The 18,562-nt window shown below is 54.9% G+C and overlaps 1 protein-coding gene across 1 annotated transcript in view; it reads right to left on the bottom strand.

Annotated features, from left to right (window-relative positions):
• The window catches only part of CASZ1 (castor zinc finger 1), a 153,170-nt gene that overhangs the window by 67,217 nt on the left and 67,391 nt on the right, over window positions 1-18,562 (bottom strand). The window lies entirely within an intron of this gene.

Genomic DNA, 18,562 nt, shown 5'->3' with positions numbered 1-18,562 from the left:
GGGCCAAGGGACTGATGCTGCAGGTTGGTCAAGGGTGTCAAAAACTCAGATACCTGGAGTGGGCACTGATTTTGGACCACTGAAGTACATGCCAAACCAAAATTTGAAAAAATTTAGAAAGAAGTAGAGGCTGATCACAGTGGAAAATATGGTCCTCAGGGCTCTCCCAACCAAAGATAGGGAAGTCAAGCTGCACTGCACACACGTCTGTGGAAGCAGAGATGCGCGTGTAAGGGCAGGGTGCTCCCCTGGAGCTCCAGTGGCTGAGCAAGCTGGGGACTGGGGACAGTAACCGGACACAGCAACACTCATCCCTTCACTCTCTTCCCCTGGCCCCTGAAAGTAAACCGACAGATGCCGAGCTGTTCCCTACAGCGGGTGGGTGACAGAGGGGCCAGGGGGACCAGGGGCCGGGGACCAAGAAGCCTCAGCCCCCAGAGATAGGCTGCAGACAGCACCTTCCACCCTGCGGCCCCACTGATAAGTCACAACCCATGCTAGGGGCCCACGCAGGGAAAGGGAAGATGGTCCAGCTAGATAGGGGGTCTTTAGCCAACACGCAACTCGCCTAGTTTGCCAGGCCCAGTCCCTCCTGCCCAGAGTGTGAATTTGGGGAGCCAGGTTCAAATGGGACAGACTCCTCCTGTGGACAGAAAACCCAAGGAGCTCTCTGCCCACTGACCTGGGCCCACCTGCCCTTGCCTGAGGCAGGCCCTGCATGCCCACCCCAACTCCCACCCCCTACTCCCACCCCCAGGGCCTTCAGGACTCCACCCACACTGTTTTTCTGTTTACTAGTTGTTGTTGTTTTTTTCTCCTCACTCCCTTATTTGTGGCTTATCAATGATGCAAGAGGAATAACACCAATTTCCTTAGGCTATGTAATCCCCAAATCAGATTGGGGGGATTGTGAGAGGTGAGGTGACCTTGTACCGGGCTTTTGGAATGCCACCCAGTCCCGCCGCCCGCCCTCGAGTTCCCAGGACATATTTAGATAGATAATGCTAATTGTACTTGACACGTCCTCCTAAGGAGGGCTGGGTCCTCAACCAGCTTTCGCTGCCTTTGCTGGGCTGCCTGGGTGGAGGATGTCCACTGTGGCAGAGCCCACCCTGCTGGACACAGGGCTTTCTGGTGGGCTCTGAGCGGTTGGGGCGGCGGTGGGGGGTGTTGTTCATGGACTGCGGAAGCCCTTCTGACCGAGATGGTGAGAAGCTAGGATTCTGCATAGAGCTGGGCTGACGGAGATAGGGGGCAGCAGAGAGGAAAGGGGAGCCCTGCTGAGATGGAAGACAGGGCAGAGGTCGGCAGAGTGGAAAAAAGAAGCAGTCGGAGAGGAGAGCTGGATGAAGTGGAGGCCAAGAGGGGCTGGGCCGCGGGGCAAAGGATGGAGACCTTGAGCCTCTGCGGAGAAGCAACGGGCGGCCTTGGCTGTCAGAGCTCACATCCCAGCCAGCCAGGGACCTGGCGGGGCGTCGTCGTTGTCCGGTCCATCCCACACCCGACTGCCTGAGATCTCTCAAGGCACCCCGGCCAGCCTCCCTTGAACCCCCAAAGCCCCCCAACTCCACAACTCCAGTATCTCCCTTCTACCACCTTTTTCTCCCCTCCCATCCTCCCCGGCAACTGTGCATTTATTAATTCATGAGGCACTAATTAGTTCTTTGTTTAATTTTGTGTTAAACAGACTGACCGGAATGATAACGACTTGCAGTGCAGTGTTGCCGTCCCCAACCACCCCTGTTTTCTGACAACAAGGGAGCGCGGGAGACCGGAGCGCTGAACCCAAATCCCTCAGCAGTTGCACTTCATTAAGTCAAAATGTGACAAGAAGCTTAGAGAGCAACTCACAGATCTGATCACACAGAACAATCAGGGAGGAAACTTTCCAGGAGTTGGTTGGGGGTGGTGGAGAGATGGGGAGGGGCCGAGATGCTTACCATGCGGGGACTAGGACGAGAACTGGGGTCCTGTCCCTCCCCTGCCCCTGGGGCAAAGGCCTGGCTGACTGGAGCATGGAGGCTGTCTCTGGGTGGGATCTGGGACACTCGGTGGATCCTGGAACCATGGAGGAGGGGACCTGAGAAGTTCAACTTTATCTCTCTGTCCTGCCTGGGCATCTTCTCCTGTCTCTCTCTACCTCTCACTACTCCTGAAGTTTGGTTCTGGCTTGTGTGAGTGAGTGACTGGGCACACCCTGGGCTTGGTGGAGAATCAGAAAGCTGCTATAGTTATGGAAGGATTCTACAAGGCCGGGGGGAGGTACAGAGTAGGAAAACACAGAGTGGAAGAGGAGCCCCCACACTTAGGAAGGTAGAATAAGTGCAACCCTTCTAAGCTAAGCAAGAGAAGTAACGTGCTCAGGGATGCTGGCAACTTTCTCTGCCCGCTATTCATTCACCCATCCACCTATCCATCTACCCATCCATGCATTCATCTAATGTACTTTAAGTATTCTGACCAGAAAACTGAGGATCAAGAGGTTGAGCTCTGTGCAGAGGTACAGGGCAAATCAGAAACAGAACTGGATCTGTTTGGCTTCTGGGCTGCGGTAGTTGACTGTAGACCTTGTTACCTGCTCCCTCCTGTCCATGTGAAAGAGCAAGATCTTGGCCCAGACCCATCAAGCTTCTAACCCCATAGAGCTACAGGGAAGGATCAGAATGAAGCCCTGTCCCTGTCTAAAGACAGGGCCCCTGCCCTCCTTTTACCTGACCTTAATCTCAGAAGATGTGGACGATGCCTAACATGAATGAGAATATGGAAGGGGACATGACGAGAAGAAAGAGAACAAAAGCACACAGAGAAAGATGACAAAAGTGAGCCTGGATTGTATGCGCAAAAAGCACACAGAGAAAGATGACAAAAGTGAGCCTGGATTGTATGCGAAGATCCTCTTGCCTTCTTCCCATTGGCCACCGCGCCAGACCAGGTGTGGCCTCACTCATCCGCTGAGAGCCCGGCTGGCCAGCCCGCAGGCCCAGGCAGAGTCTGGAGGTCAGCCTTGCCCTTGCCCTCCCCTGACCAGTTGGGAAGTGCAGTGGTCTCTCGCCCGAGCCTGGCAGACCTGAGCTGGCTTCTGTTAATTTGCTGTCAGGCTACCTAAGCAAACCAATTAAAGCTAATCATTAATTATAAAAGAGAGCAAGAAGAGTAGAAGAGAGGGGAGAGGGTAAGAGTGAGGTGGGAAGGAGGCGAGGGCAAGCGGGGCGGACAGACAAGGAGCAGAGGGCCTGCAGGAGCCCGCTGCGGGACTGTGGGCTTGGGAACCAGAAGAGACCAGAGGCCCAGGCGGCACTGGAGTAGAGGGAGGGCGGGCAGGGAGTCAGAGATGGTGAGCAGGGGGCTGCCACAGGCCAGGGGTGGAAGGGAAGGCCGGAGAGCAGGGGGGCGGGGAGGGAAGGGTGAAGAAGCTGCAGTGACCAGCGTACCAGGACCCGAAGAGGCCTCATCCGCCTGCAGTCAGTTCCCTCTGGCTGGAGCTGCCGACCCTCCGGGACTTGGCTTCGGAGCATCTCACCCCCAGTTTCCCGGCTCCATATTTATGAGGCTCAGCTGATTACGCAGCACAGGGCCAGGCTCCCGGCCCTGCCGCCCCTACCTGCTCCCCAGCCCTCTCAGGCCACGAGGGGCGGCCCAGGGCAGCTGTCGGCCCATCTACCCACCCCCCTCAAATCCCCATGCTGCCTCCTGCCCCCTCCCCAACCCGCACACAGCCCCCTCCCCGGCCAGGCCCTTTCACAGGGCTGAGGCCGTGTCAGAGGCAGCTTGAGGAGGGGGGCAGCGCAGACAACAAGGGGCAGTGTCATGGAAACGGGCACTTTCCCCGAGAAATATTCTGTTTGGCCTCCTTCCTGCATTGAGGAGCTGTCAGGAGCCTGAGTGAGAGCCACACCACCCCAGGACCAGGCGTGACAAAACCTATTTTCTGCCTCAAATTTGATTGATTAAAAAACTTTTTAGGAAAACCATGTTAAAAGAGTGAAAAAGAGAGAGAGGAAGAAGGAGAAAGAACGAGAGGGAGAGCGAGGAACCAGGGGGAAGGAGAGAAAGTGGATGGCAGACCTGCTGGGCGCAGGCCGCAGGCAGGGCCTGAGCAAGTTGCCCGGCCATGACGCCTGGGCAGGCGTGTCGGCGGGACGGCCACCACATAACCAGGCAAAGCGGAAAGGTCAAAGGAAGCCCCAGGCTTTTACACAGTGGTTAGCAGGACCCTGGGGGCGCCGAGGGCCCGCACAGTCCAGCAGGTGCCGGACCCAGAGGAGGCGGTGGCTGGGGTAGGCTGTCCATCCTGTTCAGAGAAAAGAGCCCCACACTGCAAGGCTGGCCCAAGGCAGGTGGGGGTCAGCGCCAGGCCTCTGGATTGGCTCTGGAGGCGAGTGGGGTTTTGCAAATAGCCTGGGCTAGGATTTGGCCAGAATCCTGAAAACTCTGCACTGGGTCAAGAGGAAGGGTCTAGGAGTTTGGAGCCGGGAAGGGATTTTCCCACCTTGTTCTTGAGAAAATCCTGGCTCTGTAGGTACCCAGCTGACCCATCCGTCCTGTAGGGGCTGAAGCCTCTGAAGGTTCAGCACCCCTCACCTGTCCTCTGGGTTGCATGCCTTCCCTGCCCAGGCCCTTGGCTCCTTTGCTTGATGGTGCCCTCTGTGGTCCTCACACCAGGCTCACCTTCCCTTTTCCTGTCTCAGAAGCCAAGACAGGCCCCACCACAGGCTTGGACTGTGAGGGGAGGCCATGCCTTTCTCCCTAGGGCTGCGGGAAAAGGGCCAGCCTCCCCACTCTTCCCGAGCCCTCAGAGGCCCCGCCTGATCACTCCAGGCAAAGGTGGTTCAGATCTTCCTAGCATCCATGCTCTCCCCAAGAAGAGCGGCCCAGGTGAGTGGCTGGGTTTTTGCCCTGTCTGAGGGCCTCGAAGGTCAAGGTGAAGAATGGATCTGGCAGAGCTGTCAGCAAGAAGGCTTCTCCCAGGTGCTGGGAGGGGTGCTCAGCAGTGTCCAATGTGGTCTATGCAGCTCAGGGCTCAGTGTGGGCGAGGCGGTGCCTCCTTGGACAGACGGTGCATTCTACCAGACAGATGCACAGACAGACAACACCTGCTCTGGGCCCTGCCCAACCCTCCTCCAAGGCACTGACTTAGATCTCATCCTGTCCCTACTCCACAATGATCATCAGAGAGTCACTGAGTATGTCCTGTGCTCATGACATTGTGCTAGGCCTAAGGAAGGTAAAATACATTGCTTACATGGGCAACAGCGAGTAGGTAAGACCTGATTCTGAGTCCTGATTCTGTCACCCTCCATGGTGTCTGCTGGGGCAGGCAGACTGCTTAAGCTCTCATGGCCTCAGCTCCTTCAACCGAAGAGGCAAAGGGTATGAGCCCCCACCTTAAAGACAGTTCATTCAGTAATATTTCTTGAGCACCGACTATATGTTGAGTACTCCCCTAGACCTGGAGAACACTGGTAACCAAAGACAGTCCTCAAGGAGCTCCCATTCTGCGGCTCTTGTGAAGACTCTGTGAAATAACACATTGCACCATGGTCTGGCACATCGTACATGCTCAACAAATATTGCCTGTTATTAGCTTCCAGAAGCCCTGCCTTTAAGAAGCAGGGGAAAGGTCCAGGAATTTCACTCCTAGGTATGTACTTGAAAGAATGGAAAACAGGGACTCAAACAAAAACTTGTACACCAATGGTCATAGAGGATCCATTCACAATAGCCAAAAGGTGAACACAACACAGACGTCCATCAGCAGATGAGTGGATAAGCAACATGGGGTCACCCACACAATGGAATATTATTCAGCCATGAAAAGGAATGGAGTTCTCATACCGGCCATTACAAAGAATGAACCTTGAAAACATTATGCTAAGTGAAAGGAGGCAGACACAAAATACCACACACTATATGGTTCCTTTTACATGAAATATTCAGACTAGGCAAATCCATAGAGACAGAAAACAGATTAGTGGTTGTCAGGGGCAGGCAGAAGAGGGAAACAGGGAGGGACTTCTAACGGGTGTAGAGTTTCTGTTTGGGGCAATGAAAACCTTCTGGAACCAGATATTGGTCGTGGATCCACCACACTGTAGATGACGGAATGCCACTGGATTGTACAGTTTAAAAGGGTTACAACAGTAAATTTTACACTATGTGCATTTTACCACAATACAGAGAAGTGCTGTAGCTGAAGGAGGAGGAGGAGGAGGAAGAGACGAAGGAGGGGCTTCCCTGGCAGTCCAGTGGTTAGGACTCTGCACTTCTACCGCGGGTGCGGGTTCTATCCTCGGTTAGGGAACTAAGGTTCCCTGCGCCGTGTTGTGTGGCCAAAGGAAAAACTAAATACATTTTTAAGAAAAAGAAAAGAGGGAGCTCCATCTCGGAGAGAAGGCTATTCCTGCATGGTGGCTCGGCACGGATATTAGACAAGCCAAGCAAGGGGGTGGAAGGCGAATTATCCTTCTTTCAGATAGGTCCCCTCTCCCTCTTGTCCTCAAGGACATCGTGCACTCCTGCCCCAGGTGTTCCCAGACCTCACGTGCGCGCTGATGGAATAAACAACATGAGAAGGCTAGGATGGCTCCAGAGATAGGAGGACACGTCCCTCAGGAGCCTACGGTCCAGTCTCTCTAGCACTGCCGACTGTCTGCACACATGTGGTCTGGCTCCTTTCACATGTGGATCTCAACGCACACAGCCCACTCCATCCATCTCTCTGCAAGGCTCCCCAGATAACACTTGCTGCTGCCCAGCATCTTAGTGCAACACGCTGCCCTCCACGTGGGGAAAGAGGGTCTGAGTCAATGGCTTCCCCACCCCTCAGGACTCCAAGGCTCCCCGAGGACCAGGAGTTCCACCTTGCAGGAAAAGCCAAGGATAACCAGGGAGCCGGGCCCTCGGGACAGTCTCCCTCGCCCCCGCCAGCCCTCAGCCCAACCCTCCTGGCTGCTCCCGCATGCATGTGCACATAGAAACCCCTGTCTTGGCCCAGGAACTGTCAGGAGATCAACAAACAAAAGCTGCTTCTTGACAGGGAGTCATTTATATTTTAGCTTCGTTCCATTATCCTAACGAATCCTTCATCAGCAGATGCAATATTAACAGCAGAAAATCAGCTCATTACATCCGAGGGGATTTCATCAAGACAGCAATCATGTATGCAGCTCCCCAAGCCTTCAAGAGGCCAGTGTGGCTGTTATTTATTTATTTTGTTACTTATTTATTTAATTTTTGGGGTTCTTTCCACATAATTGCACCGCATCTCAGATCTTTAATAAATAATTTGTAGGTCCTGAACTGCACACAGCTTTGCTCTCTGCCACGAGAGCCTACATTAGCCAAAATATTTACCAATATTTGAAAGTCATTAGGATCAGGAGGGAAGTGGGGAGGGACCGCTCTGTTCTTCTAGAAACGGCCTGCTCTGCAGCTGCAGGGCTGGGTCTTCACTCTGGTCCTCCACGCCCATCTCCTGGAGTGGGGGTCTGGCTTGCCCAGCTCACTGAGTTTGAGCAGCGGATTCCCCGGAGCTCTTAGAGAGTGAGGCAGCCATCTCCAGGGATTCCTGTCGGCTGCTTGTGGCTGAGGAGCCTGGCTGCTGGAAAGGACCCCCTTGGTGCAGAGGCAGGAGGCTGGAGCACGCTGTCGGGGTGACATTGCCAGGGTTCGCCTGACCAGTGAACAAATGCTGAACATCAGGGTGCTCAGTGAGGGAAACCCTCCTTGTGCACCAGCAGGCCCTGGCTCTGCTGCAGCTGCGAGTGCAGAAAAGTCTGATCTGGGAATCCCCTGTGGGCCAGTGGTTGGGACTCAGTGTTTTCATTGCTGTAGGCCCACATTCAATCCCCAGTCAGGGAACTAGGATTCCACAAGCTGTGCAGGACAGTTAAAAAGAGAGAAAAAATGAAAAGAAAAAAAAAAAAAAAAAGTCTGATCCATTCCTCTCAGCTTCCCAAGGTTATGCCTCCCACTTCAAAGGAAGGAAAAGTTAGTGGGCCCAGAAGGCAGACTTAGTGGGCCCATTCTACAGACGAGAAAACTGAGGTTCAACAACCAAAGCTCTCTTCCCAAGGCAACACAGCTAGGCCCAGAACCAGGATTTGGACTCAGAAGTGACCCTGCTGGGCCTCCATTCTTTCCCCTAGTCCATAGCCGTCCAATGACATGGCCTGGCCTTCCAAAACATCCTGGCTCCAACCCACAAGCCTGGAGTGGCTACTCGGGCCCCTGGGCACCCCCTGCCACCACCACTGGGCTGGCCATGCTTTCATAGGTTTTTCCCAGCAGGGGCTGGATTTCTGCCCAGCCAGGAATGTGCTCCCAGGATGTCAATTCTAATCTCCCCAGTGCTCTGACAGAATTAAGCTCCAGTTTGTCCGACAACATCCCAAAGTTTCAGAAATCCAGGGCAGACTCTCTAATCAGGCTTCAGGACAAAGGTCTGGCCTGACCCTGTCACTTCCATTTACTCCTCCTGTCTGTCTCCCAGCCACGGCCTTTCTGCAGCTTCCTCCACCCTCTGCCCTTCCCTGGCCAGATCAGCCCCCGCCCTCTCCTCCAAGCTCCCCTGTTTCTCCGCCCTGCACTTCCCCTCTCTGAGCAGCTGGGCTAATCCTGTTGCTCCACTATCAGAGGAATTCCTCTGAGACTGACCTGTCGCTCAGGGCTCGCTGGGCCTGCTGGCCTCACATTGCCTGGGGTCCCTCTGGTTCATCGCCTCTAGGGAGTGCACAGGCTCAGCCCTCCTTGGCTCGGGAGAGGGTGCTCAGTGCAAAGTTATTCTCAAACTCCGCTGAACCTTGCCTGCAGTCAGTCTGACTTTACTGCCCCTGAGGCATCCTTCGGCCTTGCCCAGCCTCTATCCACCGATTCAATGGACATGAATTCGAGCAAACTCTGGCAGACAGTGAAGGACAGGGGAGCTTGGTATGCTGTAGTCCATGGAGTCACAAAGAGTCGGACACAATGGCTGAACAACAAAGCCTCCATCCTGTCTGAGGGGGCAGCTTGTGGGCTCTGGAAAGCCTTGGCCCTTTAGCCATGCTTGGGGGGCCCTTTTAGGCAGAGACCTCTCCCCAACGAAGTCTGTAAGCCACCAAGAGGAACGCTGGGTGGCAGACAGTGAAACTGGATGGGCAGGGCCTGCAGTGAGAGCCCCCAGCGCCATCAGAAAGGGGTGAGGAGTGGAGGAGCTGGGCCCGGAGAAGCCCCCCTGTGCAGCCAGACAGAGGACAGCCCCCCAAGACGCCGGGGACGCAGAGGTGCCTCCTTCCCTGTCCCCACCACACCCAGTACCCAATTTCCCTTTTTCACAGCTCTGGTGTGGACACAGAGCTCTGATACCTGCCTCGATTTCCAGGGAAAATCACACACACAGGCTGATCCGAGGAGACAAAGCCTTATGGAGGGGCATCGGTAGGGACCACGAGCTTGAATCTAGTTTGCTCACATCAGAAGATTCCTGGGGAAGAGAGGGCACCGGGAGCAGTGTGGACAGTCAAGGGGAAGAGCAAAGGTGGCTGCACTCGAGCCTGTGTGCTAACCAGAGGATCAGGGCACAGGGCTCTCCTGGACAAAACAGGGGCAGGAAGATACACACGGGGCACAAGCAGAAGGCTCACGGTGGAAAACAGCATGGAAATGTTGCTCTACTGGTCAAGGCAGGGGTGTTCCCCCAGAGCCACCCAACCCACAGGGAGCACAGAAAGTGCTGGGATGTGGCGGGCAGGCAGGGTCACTCCAGGCTCCTCGGCTTCCCCTGTGACCTGGGTGGAGACCTCACCCCGGCGTGGAGTCCTGTCCCACACAGGCTGTCTCACGCCCTCCCCTGCCCGGCTTCCTTGGCCACAGCCACACTCTACGGAGTGGGGATCGCTAGACGAGGGGTGGCTCCTTACTCTCTGACGGTCTGTCCTGCATCTCATCCAACATCCCCATCCGGAGGCTGGTCCTGCCCTCACCAGCACAATCAGTGCATGGCCTGGCGGATTCCCCGAGAGCCTGGGGTGAGCTAGGCCGATGGAGGGACAGAAGCAAGAACTAGGCAATAGATCTCTATAAGCAGCCCTTTCTCTGAAGAGCAAAAATAATTACTGTACTTTTTACTTAATAACAGAAAAATCTATCCAAACAAAGGCCACCGGGGAGAGTGGAAGAAGGCCCATCCGTCAGCTCTTTCAAGGAAGTCTCTGCAATCCCACGGCCCCCACCCCTGACAACGTCAAGCCCCCCAAAACTCCCAACTCTGCTTTTCAGCCTTTCCTTCTGCCGCGTCCTTCCTTTCTTGCTGTGCTGGGTGTTGGTGAGACGGTGGGGTTTTTTTTTTTTTTCTTTTTTGCAATTTATCAGCAGATTGTGTGGAGCTGAGTGGTGTGAGCCTCACCCTGCTAAATAAAGCTTTGGTATTTCTGATAAAGCCATCAAATTCCTTATCACACTGACACAAAGTGCATTTAAAGAGACAGACACCCTGTCCCTCCCTTCCCACCAGCCCCCTGCCCCCTCCACTCAGTTCAGATTTCCAGCTGCTCAGGCTCTTGTGGATCAGACACCAAATACGGCTCCTCCGGGAGGATGTGGGGGGTGGGGGAAACCAAGAGGCGGGAGGGCTGCCCGCTCCAACTCCCACCCACCTGTGTCAGAGCGGCCAGCACACTGACCAGGGACTCAGGTCCACAGGGAGTGGCTTGTGCTTCCTTTCCCACCTCTGGAACCAGAGGGAGCAATCAATAGACACGCCCTGCAATGGGCTTGGGGGGGGTGGGGTGGGGTGAGAGGGGATGGCTTCACGACAGTGTAGTCCTGTGCTAGGACAATCCCCAGCAGCTGCTAGAGGAGCCCCCAGTAAACTGCCGGGCCCACCAGGCTGCTCAGCCACTGTGCACACATCAGGTGGCCTGAGCCACTGTGGTACCCAAGCGGAGTACAAGGACAGGGCCAAGAGGGGCCAGCAATACCCATGAAACACAGGCTGACCATGTTCCTGTCAGGCTTGACCATGGGTTCAGCAAAGCCCTGATTCCTCACACAGCCCTGCAAGGCGGTGGAACTATCACCCCATTTGGGTATTACTCGCTCAGTTGTGCCCGACTCTGCGATACCATGCACTGTATAGCCCACCACGCTCCTCTGTCCATGGAGTTCTCCTTGGCAAGAATACTGGAGTGGCTTGCCATTCCCTTCTTCAGGGAATCTTCCTGACCCAGGGATCGAACCCGGGTCTCCTGCATTACAGGAAGATTCTTTACATCTGAGCCACCAGGGAAGCTGGCAGAACTATCACCCCATTTGATAGATGAGGAAATCGAGGCTGGCCTGAGGCCTCAGAGCCTGCAGCAAGCCCAGCTGCAGCTCCAGCTGAGGCCGGCCAACAGCTCTGCCAAACGAAAGACTCTTTACTTAATCGATTTGCAGAGTTCATACCCACCTCCCCATTTATGATCCCACCAAGACAGGTCTTCCCATGTCCCAGTGCTCCCCTTCCACCTCCCTGGCCCTAGCTTGTCAGCCCAGGCCCTGCGCCCACACACAGCCTGTTGGTTGAGGAATCAAATTTATTATTTTTAATTATTTTGATTTATCAAAGCAGCAGCTACAATCATATTAAACCAACTTGGCTTCTTGGCACTGAACAGTTACAGCTGCCGCCGGACTCCCCCACATTCTATAAAATGCCCGGGCTGTCGTGTACTCCCCGAGGAGGGCACCCAGGGCCCCTTCTCCAAGAACCCCGAATTTGAAGACCACCAGGGCTCCCCCGTGCTCAGCTAGAAGCACATGCAAAGATGCCGAGGGCCAGAGAATAGGAAAGGAACGTGCTGGAGCTGAGATGCCAGGTGCTTTGGGAAATAGTCACCTCCATCCCCCAGCCCCAAGACCCTTCCAGAGTCTTGACCCACTGGAGAGTCACAAACCCCTCAGCTGGCATTTGTGGGGGCTGTTATCACTAGTGGTAAGAATCCTGCCAATGCAGGAGATACAAGAGATGTGGGTTCGATCCCTGGATCAGAAAGATCTCCTGGAGAAGGAAATGGCAACCCACTCCAGTATTCCTGGCTGGGAAATCTCATGGACAGAGGTGCCTGGCGACAGTCTATGGGGTTGCAAAGAGTTGGACATGACTGAGCACTGCTATTTGAATTTTTGATTATAATTATGTCTCAGGCCTGCACTGGGGCACTCAACAGAGAGGAACCAGACTGCTCCTCAGCCCCTGCCCACAGGAGGAATGATGGCCCACTTTTTTCAAGGGAAGAAACTGATGTTCACAGAAGAGGGGTGATCTGCCCGGGGTGTAGCTCATGAATACAGCCAGGCCAGAATCCAAACTGATTCCTTTTGAATGAAACACCGTAACTCGACAAGAACTCTGCCTTCTCCTTAATCTGGGAGCAGCGCTCCTGCCCAAGTGCCATGGCCAGTGCAAGAAGGTGGCAGAAGAGAGAGAACCTGAAGTTCAAGGTGATGGCCCTGTGGGGCAGCAGAAGCATGAAACCAATTGGTTCCCACGAGATGCCCAAGCCCACACCAGGGCATGAAGAGGGGCTGGCCTACCTGAAGGGCACAGGTAGAGGGTGGTGCACAGGTGAGCAGATGCACCACTCAGCCAGGGAGCCAGGCTATACACTGGGGCATAGCCCAACCCCTCTGCATCCAGAAGCCTGTGCACTGCAAGGCAAGACCCACCATTACAGCCAAACTTCTTAGCCCAACTTGGCACACAAAAAGCATGAGTGATTCTGGCAGGCCTGGAACAGGCACCTCCAGGGTCCCAAGGCCCACAGAACACACAGGAGTCAGCTCTCTGCCTCTCACTGTTGTTTAGTCGCTAAGCTGTGTCTGACTCTTTTGGACTGTACCCCACCAGGCTCCTTTGTCCATGGGATTTTCCAGGCAAGAATACTGGAGTGGGTTGCCATTTCCTCCTCCAGGAGATCTTCCTGATCCAGGGATCAAACCTGCATCTCCTGCGTTGCAGGCAGATTCTTTACCAAGGGCCACCAGGGAAGCCCTCTCTACCCCTCGAAGGAAGGCGAATCCTGGGAACATGGGCAGGGCTTCCTGGTGGGGTGACAGGAGGCAGCAGTGCAGAGACAGAGTCTTCACACCAGTCCTCTGACTTCATGCCCAGGAATTACAGCTGGCTGCCACCTATCCAGGAAACAGACTCCCGCTGGTCCCCACGGCCCAGAGGACCCCCCCTCCAAGTCCAGTGTGAAGAGCTTGCCTCTGGCTGCAAGTTCTGAACCCCAGTGGGTATTGAAGGGCATGTTAACTGGCTTCTCTGAGGTTGAGTTTCCTGATTCATGAAGTATGTGCCCCTCTCAGAGAGAATCTGCCTGCCAATGCATGAGATGCAAGAGACTCGGGTTCAATTGCTGGGTCGGGAAGATCCTCTGGAGTAAGGAATGGCAACCTACTCCAATATTCTGGCCTGGGAAATTCCATGGAGAGAGGAGACTGGTGGGGTACAGTCCATGGGGTCGCAAAGAGTCAGACATGACTGAGCACCACTCACTCACTCGCAGTGCTGCTTTCAGAGGGCTGTGGTGGGGATTCCGGGATACGATGAGCACAAAGCTCTTTCAAAGTGTCTACACATTTTCTATGTGCAAAAAGTGATGGCAATTGTCATCATCATCGTCATCACCTAAACACCTCTCTATCCGGAGTACAGCACTTGGGTTTGTGTCTTTGGAGCTGGGATGGCAGAGAGCCCGGGTGGGGGTGGGGGTGGGTGCTCAGACATGTCTAGAAGAGGTCTTGCCCATCAGCCCTGGCTACTGCAGCCAACAAGGACCTAGGGTTTAAGGCAGGAGGAGAAACAGGATGACCCGTGGTGGTCACACTTGCCTATCAAAACCCTACATTCACACAGCTTTCCATGGGGAATCATGCCCTAATATGGGCCCAGCAGCTTTCTGGGTTATTTCGAGTGTGTGTGATAATGACTCCAGGCTTTGCGTCTGCTGCCCCCAGACAACTTTCCATCTGGGGAGAGGGATGACGGCTGGCAGAGAATGAGAAGGGCACAGGGAAGCCGAAGGTCAGAGAGGATGCAGAAAGTGGGCACAGACGGATAAGCCAAGGGGAGAGGAAGAGCAGGAGGCTGGAGGAGTGGAGGGGTCAAGGTGAGAGGGGAAGCATAGAGAGCTGGGCAAAGCCAGCCAGAACTCCAAGACACAGGTGGGCACCGGACTCCTCCCAGCAGGATGGCAGTGTGGCCTGCAGCTTGTCTCCTTGCCAAAACGCCAGTGGAGACCCCTTCTATTCAGGGGTCAAGCTGGGCTCCTGGACAACCACCCAATGCCTGGGAGGGCCCCTGACTCTTGAGTTTAGTCACATATAAATGATCTGTCCAAGCTGGGCCCATCAACTTCCAGGCTGCACAGGGTTAACTCTAGAGGAGGGGCTGGCTGGCTTTGCCTTCACTCTACCTCAATTTCTACTGCTCCCATCACCTACCTCCCCCACCCCCTGATCTTAGGAAAAAAACCCATCAAAATAACTATTTTATGTCTCCAAATATGCAGATCATTTTCTTTAATGAAAGATGCTTGACGTCTCCGATCCAATTAATATGCAAATGCAGGAGAGGATTTATTTGTGACATTCTGTCTGGGTGAGAGAAAACAAAAAAGGCCTGTTAACCAAAACACTAATTGCTGTGACTGATTGTCACATATCATCATTTTCATAGGATCTCCTCCATTCCCAGCTCTCAGGGAGCTTGAAACCAGGACTCATCCACGAGGCATCAAGGAGAAACAGGGCAACTGGCTACCTGTGGGCGAGGCCCCTCCCACCAGAATTGTGTCTGGGGCCAGAGGGCGGAGGCTCCGATTAGTTCTGGCCCCACGGGGGCGGTCCCGACCTTCTACAGAACTTGCTGGTTCATCTTCCTTCCTGCAGCGCACTTCGCCACTTAGATGCTGATGTCCAGACTGGAAGAGAAGAGGCCTGATCTCCACTGGATCTCATAGGCGGGGGGAGGCCTCAGCCCATATACCTTCCTGCCCTGCTCCAGGTCAACTGCTTTCTTGCCATCTGCTCCTACCCACTTGAAGGTGAGGTGGAGGCCGGCCAGTGCTCCAAGGAGAGAAAGTCTCCTAGGGTCCTGTTGGTTACCGCCCTTCACCGCCTCTTCTCTTGCTCCTCCTGCTGTTTCACCTTGAGGTCCTCGCAGCATTTGTGGAGAGAAGTCACCTGGGGAAACTGACTCATGGCATGGCATCTTCTTCTTAAGATGCCACATGGACACGTTTGAGCAAACTCCGGGAGATAGTGATAGAAGACAGGGAAGTCTGGCGTGCTGCAGCCCATGGGGTCGCAAAGAGTCAGACACGACTGAGCAACTGAATAACAAGGGACCCACTGCAACTGGGTATCATGTCACCCCTTCTCCCCTGACTGCACTGAAGGGGGTGGGTCAGCTGTCACAGCCTCATCTTCCCTGAGCAGCTCTGACCCCTCAGTAGGACTATGAGGCCTTCTGTAGGGAGACCAGGGAGGGGAATGACTATTGATGGATATCCTTGTCTCCAAAGGCCACAGAGGGGGAGTGGAAAAGACAGGTTTTGCTTAAGTTATCGGGTAAAGGACAACAGGGTTCTGGGTGCCACACAGTCCACACTCAAGGCCAAGGGGCAGAAGAAGATTCGCTTAGGCAGCTTCTTTCCCACATAGGGGCCAGCGGACAAGTAAAGACTAGAAGGCAAGACTCTGAGCTCCAATAGCTTAGAAGGCTGATCGCTGAGCACTTGAGCATAAACATTCTGGGCACTCAAAGAAGGCCTCTCTACCTTCCCGTCTCCCCTGTGGGACTCCCCAGAGATTCTGAGGACAATGAAACCTGGGGACTAGGGAGCCAGTGTGACAAGGCCAAGGAGCCATGGGGGTCCCAGAGACCCTCTGTGGGTGCTGGGCCCAGCTGAGGGTACAGTGAGGGCTCTGCATCTTTGGAGAAAAGTCACTGGAGGTCAGCGAAGCAACAGTGATCTAGTGAACACCAATGCACACCAGCCCAGGGGTCAGAGGTCGCTCCCAGCAGGGCCACGGTGGTGGCAGGAAGGTGGCCGCCTCCCACTGACCCCAGTCTCAGCTGTCCCCACCTCCTGCCCTGGCCCAGCCGCTTCCCTCTGGCAACTCCGCCAGGGCCTCCAGGGAGAGCTGGCGCCAGGGCAGCACAGGGCAGACGCTCTCCCCCCAAAAGGCCTGCCCCCGCACCCCGGGAACAGGCTCAACAGGATGCCATGCGGGGGAGCCTGGAAGCCTTCCGGGAAGAGCACAGCCCTGGCACCAGTCCCGCGGGGAAGGAGGTGAGCTGGTCTGCCACTTGGTCTGCCGCTCACCTGACTTGCGCCCACGACAGCTGAGCACCAATGGGATGTGCGTGGGTGCAGACAGGAGGCAAGCATCATGGCGCCAGGGGCCCGGGGGGAAGGGCGGGCGGCTGGGGAGTGGCAGCAGGTTGGCTGGTCAGCTGAACAGAGCTCAGCTGTAAGCGCCAGGTGTGAAGGTCCCACCCCCCAGGGAGGGACCCGAAGAAGGGTCCTCAGGGAACACTGATCCTGTCTTGGGTGGCCCGGAAGCACCCATGTTCCCCAGCCTTCCCCACTACCACTAGCCAATGAGAGCAGACAAGCCTCACTCCTGCTTAGCTTGGGTCCACTTGCGGATACTCACAAGCACATCCTGGGGCACTAGGGTTCAGGGACCATTGATATGGCCTCACTGTGCTGAGTCTGAACCCCTTTAAAACCAACCCATCTGTACAGAACCCTCTCATAAAACAAAGGGGACTGTGAGCAGTCTATTTATTAAAGATGCCCGTTCCCTACCCCATGGCCTCTCACCCTGGGAGCAGCACATGGCGACCCAGGCTGTGGAAGGCGGGATGAGCAAGGTCTGGTTGGGTGAGACCAGCTTCCAAGCACTGGGTAGGGAGCCCCTGCACTTGTCGGGGCCCCTTCCTGGCTAAGAGGAGGGGTCCCCAACCTCCTGGCCACAGACCAGTGCCTCCTGGCAGATCACCGGGGGCATTAGACTAAAGTGCACAGGGCTTTCCTGGTGGCTCAGTAGTAAAGAATCCACCTGCCAATGCAGCAGGCAGGGGTTGGATCCCTGATCCAGGAAGATCATACATTCCGAGGAGCAACTAAGCTCAGGGACCACAACTACTGAACCTGTGCTCTAGAGCCTGGCAGCTGCAACTACTGAAGCTCTCATGCCCTAAAGCCCGTGCTCCACAACAAGAGTAGCCACCACAATGAGAGGCCAGCACACCACAACTAGAGGGTAGTTCCCCAGTCGCTGCAACTAGAGAAAAAGTCTGAGCAGCAAGAAGACCTAGCACAGCCAAAAATAAAGAGATTACATTGTTTAAAAAAAGAAAAAAGAAAGTGCACAATACATGTAATCCACCCGAATCATCCCGAAACCACTCTTCGGTCCGTGGAAAAATTGTCTTCCCCAAAACTGGTCCCTGGTGCCCAAAAGGCCGGGGACCCCTGGCTTAGAGAGAACGCCTGGACCCCAGGGTATCATATTCTAGGCTCCCTACCCTGCTTTGTCTACCTTGGCTCTCCTTCCCTGTGGTATGGCTCCTCCAAGAGCCAGATGCCAAGACAACACATCCCACTGATGCATTTCCACCTACTTCCCTCTTGCAACCCGGCTGGTCTCATGGTCAGCTCGACTCTGGCCATCTCAGGTGGCGCTGCTTCAGTGTTACACACCCCAACCCCAAAGACCTTCTTTCCCCGGATCCTGGGCTTCTCCCTAAGTGCAAACCACATCAGCAGGGGTCAGTCCCTAACTCACATCCAACATAGGATCTGCCCGAGTCTCTCAGTTCATTCTAGTTCTAGGTGGGGGACTCTGTTTCCCAAATCCAGGACCTTGGAGCTCTTTCTTTATGGGGTACTTTCAGAGAGATAGAAGAATGCCCCCCACATCTTTGCAGAAAGGGGTGTAAGTCAGGCCACACCAGCTTTAAAAATACCCCAGCATACAATCCGCAGGGTTAGAGCAAAGGCCATGTGGCCAGAGCTGGACTATAAATAACCAGCAAATCGCTTCCCAGAGCCGGCCCCCTCCCCAGCACCAAGAACCTTTCTGAGGAAATCAAAGTGAACACAACTGTTACCAAGTCACTACTAAAATATTTACCAGCCTGGCGAGGTGCCGAAGGTGCTTGGCACCGAGTGTTTGCTTATTTACAAGGCTGCTTTAAAGGGTAGAAAGCAAAATAAGGTAACCTGAGCTATTAAACCGAGGGGGCCAGGTGGTACCTACCAGCTGTCAGCTGTCCCAGGCGCATGGGGAGCTAGAACAGCCATTGGTGGAGATTCCCCTCAAAATGGGTTGGAAAAATGAAACAGACAGGCCTTGGAGCTCCAGAATACCCTAACCAGCGGGGGCGGGGCGAGGGCTTGGGCAGCGGAAGTGGGGAGAGTGTTACAAGTTAGATGGGTTTTACCCGCAGCCCAGACCACGGGGCCCGCATGAGACCCCAGGCTGCCCCTGGGCTTCTGCATCCTCACTCAGAGGGGATACCCGG

Source organism: Ovis canadensis, chromosome 12 (assembly GCF_042477335.2).
Source record: "Ovis canadensis isolate MfBH-ARS-UI-01 breed Bighorn chromosome 12, ARS-UI_OviCan_v2, whole genome shotgun sequence".
NCBI classification, from domain to species: domain Eukaryota; kingdom Metazoa; phylum Chordata; class Mammalia; order Artiodactyla; family Bovidae; genus Ovis; species Ovis canadensis.
Note: the sequence above shows the minus strand (reverse complement) of the source record. Positions and strands in the feature narration are given on the sequence as shown.